Source organism: Equus caballus, chromosome 10 (assembly GCF_041296265.1).
Source record: "Equus caballus isolate H_3958 breed thoroughbred chromosome 10, TB-T2T, whole genome shotgun sequence".
Classification (NCBI taxonomy): Eukaryota; Metazoa; Chordata; class Mammalia; order Perissodactyla; family Equidae; genus Equus; species Equus caballus.
The window spans coordinates 8,282,223-8,292,498 of NC_091693.1; the positions used below are offsets into that span (position 1 = coordinate 8,282,223).

Below are 10,276 nucleotides of genomic sequence, written 5' to 3' on the forward strand. Positions count from 1 at the left end.
AGGTAAACTTAACCACTTGGCCACAGGGCCAGCCCTGACATGACTTTATATATAGAAAACCCTAAAGAATCCATTGGAAAATTATCAGAAATAATCAACAACTACAGTAAAGTTGCAGGGTACAAAATCAACTTAGAAAAATCAGTTGCATTTCTATACTCCAATAATGAACTAACAGAAAGGGAACTCAAGAATACAATCCCATTTACAACCACAACAAAAAAAAATAAAATATCTAGGAATAAATTTAACCAAGGAGGTTAAAGATCTATACAATGAAAACTATAAGACATTATTGAAAGAAATCGACAATGACATAAAGAAATGGAAAGATATTCCATGCACATGGGTTGGAAGAATAAACATGCTTAAAATGTCCACACTACCCAAAGCAATCTACAGATTCAATGCAATCCTAACTAGAATCCCAATGTCATTCTTCATGGAAATAGAACAAAGAATCCTAAAATTCATATGGGGCAACCAAAGACCCCAAAAGACTAAAGCAATCCTGAGAAAAAAGAAGAAAGCTGGAGGCATCACAATTCCTGACTTCAAAGTATACGACAAAGCTACAGTAATCAAAACAGCATGGTACTGGTACAGAAACAGGCACACAGATCAATGGAACACAATTGAAAGTCCAGAAATAAAACCACACATCTATGGACAGCTAATCTTTGAAAAAGGGGCTAAGAACATACAATGGAGAAAAGAAAGTCTCTTCAATAAGTGCTGTTGGGAATACTGGGCAGCCACATGCAAAAGAATGAAAGTAGGTCACTATCTTATGCCATACACAAAAACTAACTCAAAATGGATCAAAGACTTGAAGGTAAGACCTGAAACCATAAAATGTCTGGAAGAAAATATAGGTAGTACACTCTTTGACATGGATCTTAAAAGGATCTTATTGAATACCATTGCTTCTCAGACAAGGGAAATAAAAGAAAAAATAGACAAATGAGACTTAATCAGGCTAAGGAGCTTCTGCAAGGCAAAGGAAACAAGGATCAAAACAGAAAGACAACCCACCAACTGGGAGAAGATAATTGCAAATGATATAGCCAACAAGATGTTAATCTCCATGATACATAAAGAACTCACACAACTGAACAACAAAAAAAACAAACAACCCAATCAACAAATGGGCAGAGGATACGAACAGGCATTTTTCCAAAGAAGGTATACAGATGGCCAAGAGGCACATGAAAAGTTGCTCAACATCACTAATCATCAGAGAAATGCAAATCAAAGCTACCCTAAGATACCACTTTACATCCGTTAAAATGGTTATAATCACTAAGACAGAAAATAACAAATGTTGGAGAGGATGTGGAGAAAAAGGAACCCTCATACACTGCTGGTGGGAATGCAAACTGGTGCAGCCACTATGGAAAACAGTATGGAGATTTCTCAAAAAAGTAAAAACAGAAATATCATATAACCCAGCTATCCCACTACTGGGTATCTATCCAAAGAACACGAAATCAACAATTCAAAGTGACTTATGTATCCCTATGTTCACTGCAGCATTATTCACAATAGCCAAGACATGGAAGCAACCCAAGTACCCATCAACTGATGATTGGATAAAGAAGATATGGTATATATACACAATGGAATACTACTCAGCCATTAAAAAAATCACAAAATCATCCCATTCGCAACCACATGGATGGACCTGGAGAGAGTCACATTAAGCAAAATAAGCCAGACAAAGACAAACACCAGATGATTTCACTCATATGTGGAAGATAAACAAACACTGGGACAAAGAGAACAGTTCAGTGGGTACCAGGAGAAGGGTGGTGGGGGGTGAGCACAGGGGGTGAAGGGGAGCACTTATACGGTGATGTACAAGAAATGATGTACAACTGAAATTTCACAATGTTGCAAACTATTATGAACTCAATTAAAAAAATGTAAAAAAAAATTAGACTACTGGTGAGCATGATAGTCTATACAGAAACTGACATATAATAATGTCCATCTGAAATTACATGTTATAAATCAACATGACTTCAATAAGATAATTGAGGAAGAAAACCCACAATGCAATACCACTATATATCCACTATATTGGCAAAAATTTTACAGTCTGACAATACCATGTATTAATGAGAAAGTGGAGCACTTGGAACTTGCATAAACTATCGATGGGAGTGCTAACTAGTTCAGCCATTTTGGAAAACTGACAGTATCTGCTTAAGCAGATTCCCATACCCTATGACCCAGCAATTTCTCTCCTAGAAATAGACCCAACAGAAATGATACATATGAACACCAAAAAAAGGGTAAGTATGCTTCCAGCACCATTATCCACGAGAGCCCAAAGTTGGAAACAGTCCAAATGTCTATCAACGGCATGAATGGACAAACACAAGTGGGATATTCATGCCCTGGAATACCAGTGCATTTAGCAAAGTGAACAATAAGCTTTTTCTACACACAAGAATATGTATGAATCTCACAAACACAATGTTGAACAAAGGAAGCCAACACAAAAGGTTACATGCTATGTGATTCCATTTACATCTAACTTCAAAAACAGACAAAACTGATGTATGGTGGTTACTTTAGGGAGCTACTGACTGAACAGGAGCACAAGAGGGACTTCTGGGGTGCAAGTACTGTTTTATTTCTTGATCTGGGTGCTTATTATGTGGGTGTTCCCTCTGTGGTAATTTATTCAAGCTGTACAGTTTTGATTGTGTTGGCTGTTTGATCATATTATTATGTATACACTTATCCATATACATGATAAACTTCAAAAAAAGTTCATTTTACAAATTATGGACAAATATATACAAGACAAATGGAAACAAAAAAATAAGCAAGGGCCCTGATCTTGAGCATGCTAAAATATTAAAGCCTACAATTCACAATTATCGAAATCTATGTATCAACTAACAGCGGGAACTTTCATAAAGCAGGAGTTACAGGTTACATAAGATACAATTTCATTAATAACAGAGGATTTTCATAGCTTTTCTCAATCCAAGACAAATCAAGTGGAAAACAAATAAGTAACTATAGACAGACCATATAGCAGATCACAAAGAAAAATTCATTATATTTCCAAGTTAAAAAAGATCACAATGCAGCAAAACTGGAAATTACAAGTGAAGAGGGGGCCTATGTGCTTTACCTGAAGTCCTCAACGTTATCAATAGGGACTGAGTTCCCCTCATGTCACAGGACTCAAGACCCCCCCACAGCGCTGAGGCTCAGACACGACACCATTATGTTAGTTTTCTACTACTGAGTAACAAACGCTCATAAATGTAGTGGCTTAAACAAACTTCTTACCTCACGGTCAGACAAAAGTCTGACATGCTTCTCCCTGGACTAACAAAGTGCTGGCAGGGCTGTGCTCCTTTCTGCAGGCTCTAGGGGGGAATTCATTCCCTAACGTTGTCCAGTTTCAGGAGGCCACCAACATTCCTTGGCTCAAGGTTCCCTTCCTTTATCCAGCCAACAACTTTGCAGCTCTCTAACCATTCTATAATCACATCTCCCTTTGACACTAAATTCAGGCGAGAAAGGTTTACTGACTTTAAGGATCCATGTGATTAGATTGGGCCCAATTGGATAATCTCATTTCAAGGTCCTTAACTTAATCCCTTTGGCCTCTTTTTTTTTTTTTTTTTTTTGAGGAAGATTAGCCCTGAGCTAACAGCTGCCAATCCTCCTGTTTTTGCTGAGGAAGACTGACCCTGAGCTCACATCCGGTGCCCATCTTCCTCTACTTTATATATGGGATGCCTACCACAGGTTGCCAAGCAGAGCCATGTCCACACCCTAGATCCGAACCTGCGAACTCGGGCCGCCGAGAAGCGGAACGTGCGCACTTAACCGCTGCGCCACCAGGCCGGCCCCTCTTTAGCCTCTTAAAGCAATTTATTCACAGGTTCCGAGGATTAGGATCTGGACTTGTTTGTAGGGGCATTACTCCACATATCCCAACCACGCTTAAAGCTTCTATCATTGGCTTCCCTCTTTCCGAGGGATATTCAAAAGTCCACCTCTTACCACCTCTTACAACACTACCTCTCCAACACTGTCTCCAATCCAACCAAAATAAGCGGCCATATCCCCTACATCCGTGTTTATGTCCATCCTAAGAAGCCCTGGACTCCCTGGCCATCTCCCTCTTCAGACACTGTACTCCTCATAGTTGGTTGTCCCCTTGTCGCACCCCTCCCCAAGTCTTGACGCTTTCCAGTAGGCCCTCTGGAATTCACAATTCATAAATAAACCTCTCTGTTACCTTCAACCACTTCCTTGAACACTCCCTTCACCTTTGTGCCTAACAGAAACCTGGCTCTCCCCAGAGGACTCCGCAGCCCTCTCAACATTTTTTCCCCTATAGCCTTTTGACACTGGGTCTGGGAGTGGGGCAAACGTCCCCCTTGCTCTTATTACTTTCAGACCTTTCTCTCTTCCTCCTCCTAAGAGCTCCAGCTTAGAATTTCACGCCATGAGATTATGTACAACTCACCACTCCTCACTGTTGCTGACATCTACCAAACACAGAATATTTCCCCTTGCTTTTTGAAAACTTGAGCTCATAGCTCACTCTCTACAACACTAACACCCTTCTTTGATTCTTGCCATTTCAGGACGCCCACAGAGGAGCCTGGCTTACTCACCCTTCCCTGTACTTTTACTTTTCCTTCCTCCTGGCTCATTCCCACCAGCATACTGATAGGTTATTTCTCTCCCGACCAGCTGCTGTTCCATTTCTCTGCTCATATTTACAGAGAAACTCTTGGAATATGTCGTCTACACTGTTTCCTATTCCCCTTCCTTCGTTCTGTTACCCTACTCCAACTCAACTAACGGTCACCACAGAAACTGCTCTCCATACTTTCACGAATGACTATGAATGTTACTAAACGCAATGCTCAATTCTCTGTTTCCGGCCCCACGGCTGCTGCCACCACATTTACACACACGGTCACGCACACAGTGACGCATTCACAGTCATATACATACAGAGTCACACCTAAATAGTGCATTACAATCACATACAGCTCCCGTCACCACCGCGCGTGCAAACACACACATATACACATCCCACCCCTATGGCTCCTGGGCGATCACCTCCACACGTTGCTCCTGTATCAATTTCACACAAGCACCCACGGTTCCCACCGTGATCGCTGGCGCGCGCACAGACACACAAACACGGAGCCCCACCACCTTCCTTCTCATGTCCCCTTGCTGGCAAAGCCCCAGACTCCGAAAACGTTACCCATCACTGCCCTCCCCCGCGGCCTCGCGCCTCAGGGGTCATTCCGCTTGCGGGTGTTAGACTCCCTTACCTGACCTTGCGGCCCCCGCTGAGTGTTCCGCAGGGACTTGCGCGCGATCCCTTCTATGGCCCTCAAAGGGCCGGTGCGCGGACTGGACGTTGCCTCGGGTACGGTGAACATTGGGAAATGTAGTCCGGAACCTGGATAGCCTTTAAGAGCCCAGAGACTGACAGTCTCAATTCACAGGCCTTGGTCTTGGACGCCGTCCTTTCTCTCGGCAAACACGGTCGCCCTACACCGTGCACATCTGTAACCGAAAACTTCGACAAGTCCCAAGAGATGTTTAGAACGCAAGCCTCACCTGAGACCCCCACGCTGCTCTTCCTCCGCAAACGGGTGCCCAGCTCTGGCAACCTGGACAGAAAGCCAGGTTGACTGGAAGTAGCCTTCGACGCGATGGCTCCTGGGAAATGTAGTCCAGAGCCGTGAAATACCTCAGGGAGGGCGCTATCCTTTTCAGCGCGAGTTGGCCGCCTGGGCATCTGATGGATGTGGCGTGGGAGAAAGATCCTGTAAGGCGGTGCCAAGCGACCGGCGAATCTTTACCATGTCCGCCTGAGCCTCAGCCCGGACGGTGGATACCTCTTCACCAGCTCCGGCCTGGGGGTAGGGTGAAGGGAGGATGTATGGGGCACAACTCGGTGCCTGGCCCCGGGGTGAGCAGGAGGGGAGGTTTGGAGGTGGGAGGTCACCGGTCTGAGAATCCGTGGGAGCTTCTCTTCGAACCCAGATGTAGTATCCCTCAGATCCACAAACAAACACTTACCTTATTGCCATCTTCCAATTATCCTTAAAGTGTTTGGCTTAAATTAATATCCATGGTTACATTGCTATTTTGTAAATGTTATTCACGTCTGGGCTATTCCTTTTGCTAAAGTTAATACTTCCCAACTTTTCTAATTTGCTTCCTTTCCTACGTGCTCATCATTTGGATGTATATCTAAACTTTCTGACAGGAGTTATTTTTTTCAGTATTTTCAAATTCATCAGGTTATCTTTAAAAATTTTATCCTTTAAAGTTCTTTTGTTGTGAAATTGAAAATACCTGAAAAAAAAGTGCGTGGAGTGTGTAAGTTCAGTGTAACTCCAGACAAGTGAAGAAATATTACATTGTTGATATCTCAAAAAGAAATGCCTACCCCATGTGATCATTTCTGATCCCCAGCCCGCCCCCAGCTGACCACTATCCTGACTGTTAGGGTAATAATATCTTGGCTCATCAGTTGTTATCTATCTTTGAAATTTACAAAAATGCAATCAAATTGTATTAACCTCCTGTCTTGCTTAGTTATTAAAATTCGTAACTGGATTAACTCAAAACTTCACTCTAAAGGCTTTGCAGAAGGAAATGTATGCCCGTTCAGGCACAAAAATTATTCTCCTTAGTTACTACTGTGATTCAGGAGCCCACGATCAACCCTCCCTCCAAGGTACAATGATTCACTTGGAGAACTCACAGCAAAACAATACAAAGCAAAATCAGCAAAGAGAAAAGGCATATGGGGGAAAGTCCAGGAAAAACCAGGCACATGGTTCCCAGGATCCTTTCCCCCTTTGGCAATGTGTTGTGACCACACATGTGAAATGTTGCTAACCAGGGAACCTCATAAGAGACTCAGTACCTAGGGCTTTTATTGGGTGCTGGTCACATGGGCAACCTCTGCCCGGCACATACCAGAATTTCAGACTCCCAGAAGGATAGCAGGTGTTTACCATAAGCTATATAGTTTGCACAAACAGTTTAGGAACAGTGAGCCACTCTTATCAGTTAGGTTAGTAGGAACTCACTCAAAATCTAAGTTCTAGATGCAAGCCAGGGGCCAACCTTGCAAGCAGGACTTTCAAAGGGTAAGAAGTCTCAGGTCTGCTATGTTAACTCTTTTCTCCACACTACTGTCCTAAAGAAAATGTCTGGCTTTCAACAACAAAAGATTACAAGGCATAAGAAAAAGCAGGAAAAATCAAGACACTCCCAAGACACAAAACAACCATCAGAACTAGCCTGAGGTGTTCTCAGCTTCTTGCTGCATAACTTCAATCTCTGCCTCTGTCTTCACATGGCCTTCTTCTCTTCCATGTCTTCTCATCTTCTGTGAATTTTTTTATGATCATTATCCACCATGTAATCTCAGTAGTTAACTTTTTTTATATTTTATTTTTTATTGAGGTTATGATAGTTTTCAAGCTTGTGAAATTTCAGTTGTACATTATTATTTGTCAGTCATATTGTAGGTACACCACTTCACCCTTTGTGCCCATCCCCCCACCCCCTTTCCCGTGGTAACCACTAATCTGTTCTCTTTATCCACGTGTTTAACTTCCACGTATGAGTGGAGTCATACAGAGTTCGTCTTTCTCTATCTGGCTTATTTCATTTAACATAATACCCTCAAGGTCCGTCCATGTTGTTGTAAATGGGACGATTTTATCCTTTTTTTATGGCTGAGTAGCATTCCATTGTGTGTATATACCATATCTTCTTTATCCAATCATCTGTTGATCGGCACTTAGGTTGCTTCCATGTCTTGGCTATTGTAAATAATGCTGCAATGAACATAGGGCGCATAGGACTTTTGGAATTGCTGACTTCAAGCTCTTTGGATAGATACCCAGTAGTGGGATGGCTGGGTCATATGGTATTTCTATTTTTAATTCTTTGAGAAATCTCCATACTGTTTTCTGTAGTGACTGCACCAGTTTGCATTCCCATCAGCAGTGTATGAGGGTTCCTTTTTCTCCACAACCTCCTCAACATTTGTTACTTTTTGTTTTGGTTATTTTAACCATTCTAACAGGTGTAAGGTGACATCTTAGTGTAGTTTTGATTTGCATTGCCCTGATGATCAGTAATGATGAGCATGTTTTCATGTGCCTATTGGCCATCTGTATATCCTCTTTGGAGAAATGTCTGTTCATATCCACTGCCCATGTTTTGATTAGGTTGTTTGATTTTTTCTTGTTGAGTTGTGTGAGTTCTTTATATCTTCTGTCAATTTTAAGGACACTTGTCATTGGATTTAGGGCACATCCACATAATCCAGGATGATCTTACCTAGAGATCCTTAACTTAATTACTTCTGCAAAGACCATTTTTCCAAATAAGGTCACACTCACAGGCCTTGGGGGTCAGGACATGAACATAACTCTGGGGTGCCACCATTCAACCCGCTACAGCCTGCTACTCTGTTTAGTCTTACCCTAATAGATTTCCTTAGAATTCTTATCCTGTCTCATTGCTACAAATAACATCTAGGTGCTGACAACACACAAATGTTTCTCCTTAGCATGGACTGTCTCAGTGGTTTAGAAGAGGAAAAACCAAACTCTTGATCTACCCCCTAAAATGTGCTCATTCCATAGTTTATCTCAGTAAATGACAATTCCGGTCTTCTAGTTTCTCAAGCTGAAATACTTGGGTCGGCCTAAGTTCCTCTCTTTCTCTCATTTTCCACATCAAATCCATTACCCAATCCTTTCAGCTCTATCTTCAAAATTCATCTAGAATCCAACTACTTCTCACCACTCCCACTGCGAAAAAAAACTTGAAGAAAAATGCATAGAGTGTGTAAGTTCAGTGTAACTCCAGACAAGTGAAGAAATAGTATATTGTTGATGTCTCAAGAAGAAATGCCTACCCTATGTGATCATTTCTGATCCCCAGCCCCCAGCTGAGCACTATCCCGACTGTTAAGGTAATAATATCTTGGCGTATCAGTTGTTATCTATCCACACTAAAGGCTTTGCAGAAGGAAGAGCAAGTCACCATCATCTCTTACCTGGATTATTCCCACAGCCCATTAGCTAGTTTCCCTCCTCCCTTCTTTGTCTCCCTACACCCTACTCTCTACTCAGCACCCTGAGTGAGCTCTTTTAAATGTACGGTAGATCATGTCACTCCTCTGTTCAAAACCCACGGTTGCTTTCACATCTCACTGAGAAGAATAACCAAACTTCTTGCAGTGCTCTCCAAGGCCTTCCATAACCTGTCCCTTCATTAGCTCTTTCACCTCATCTACTACTCTCCACTGTGTCACACTGGCCTACTTGCTGCTCCTTGAACACTTGCTCCTTGGGAATGTCCGAAGCCTGCATCTCAAAGCTGAATCTACTAGCCATGTAAAGTTTCTAAATATTTCAGAAATTGAAAAGAGACAGCCCTTTCAAAAGTTGGATTATACAGAGAAGCTATCCATACCAAATGTGGCTATGTTGCTGTAGTTCTCCAGTTCTCACGGCCGTCTACAGCTTCCTCTGATCATCTTTTCATTGTGGCTGATGCTCCTAACTGAACAGTCACATCTTCGAATGTTTACCCCACCGATGCCTCCCAAAGAACAGAGAAGAGAAAATGTCCAGGGGGGAAGATTGTAGACATAACCCAAAATAGGCACCCCCATCACAAAATATACTCTGTTTAAAAAAGTCACACTGATTTGGTATTCTATTCCAGAACAAATGTTTGGAATCTGAAGTGTTTATATAAAAATGCTATGTTATTTATTATATCAATTATGTAGCTTTTTCCCCTTAAAATGGAAGTTCCAGGAAGACATGCCTTTATTATCACAATCTGAAGAGGAAATGAGGTTTAGAGGATTCCGATTCCTCCACAATTTCAGCCATCCATGCAGTGACTCACATTCAGGTGTTCACATGCCTACTCATATACATACACACAGATCCACACGCAATCTTTCCCCACACGTGCACACACACAATTACTCCAACCACTCACGCCTACAGTATGACCTTCCATCCTCACGAAGCCACACATAATCTTGATCCTACCTCTCTCTCACACTCATCAATTTTACCCTCATGCAGTTTCCCTTTCACTCAAGCACCCCTCAAACCTAGTCACATGCGCAATCTCGCCACGGTCTCACACATTCGAGCCTTCCTTTGCGCATTCATATCACGACCGGGCTTGCTTGCGGATTCCTCCCCTTCAAACT

At 42.3% G+C, this 10,276-nt stretch overlaps 1 protein-coding gene across 2 annotated transcripts in view; it reads right to left on the reverse strand.

The window, feature by feature from the left end:
• Positions 1-5,874, reverse strand: part of ZNF790 (zinc finger protein 790) — a 24,931-nt gene extending 19,057 nt beyond the window's left edge. The window contains exon 1 of one of the 2 annotated variants that reach the window (XM_001493784.6): positions 5,331-5,874. The gene's annotated coding sequence lies outside the window, so the exon portion shown is untranslated. The remainder of the gene's footprint in view (positions 1-5,330) is intronic. The other variant, XM_014733148.3, reaches the window with a different exon arrangement.
• Positions 5,875-10,276: the final 4,402 nt, after the last annotated feature.